Here is a 914-nt window from a genome sequence, read left to right as displayed (position 1 = left end):
TATACTCTGACAATGTTTTACATATGAACTTCAATTTTTTTTTTTTTTTTTGCATCTTTTAGATAGAGATTGACTTCTCCAAGAATAGCACACAGAGGGAATAATGTGTTTTGTTTTGTTTGGAACTTTATAGATTCTTTATAGTTATTCACAATTTTGTAAAATCACATCAACTACCTAGTCTGCCCTTGGTATTTTTGTTGCTTAGATAATTTACCTATATTTTGCCAGCAGTACAACACATAGTCTGCATTTGTATATAAGAGGATTCTACAGATAGATGCAGACATTTGATCATTTCATTGGCTTTCTGTTTCATAAAGAAATAATATTTTGTTTTATTTATTTCTTAAATTTTAAAATGATACTTTTTTATTTGATCACAAAATAGTATATTTCTAGAAAACTTGGAAAATGTAGTAAGCACAAAGAAAACATAAAAATTACCTACAATCTTGTCACGTAGGAGTAGCCACCGATTACATTTTGATATCTCTACCTATGATTTTACACCTATTTCTTAATTTTTCAACAAGGGAACTTAATTTTATAATTTTATTTATATTTATCTCTTTATATTAAAGTTGGAGCACTGCCCACATACATTGATTTGAAACTTATATTGCTTAACAGTTTTAGCTCAAGACAGCTATAATTAATTTCTTTCAGGATTTTGTAACAAAAAGAGCCGTTTGGAGTCTGATAGGTTAAGAACAACTCAGGTAGAATCAAGATATTTGCGAAGACTAACTTCAACACATGTATAAGATCCAACACAAAGGGGCCCATTTATTACTTTTTTTTGAAAAAATTACCATTGTTACATAGCAGTTTTAGGCACCATCCAGAGCCGTTGCCTCCGGGACGGGAACCTTTGCACCTCGGGTCAGAGGCGTTCCTGGGCAGCCGGGAGC

This window comes from Choloepus didactylus, chromosome 4 (assembly GCF_015220235.1).
Source record: "Choloepus didactylus isolate mChoDid1 chromosome 4, mChoDid1.pri, whole genome shotgun sequence".
NCBI lineage: Eukaryota > Metazoa > Chordata > Mammalia > Pilosa > Megalonychidae > Choloepus > Choloepus didactylus.
The sequence above is the reverse complement of the archived record's forward strand: the minus strand, read 5'-3'. Positions refer to the sequence as shown.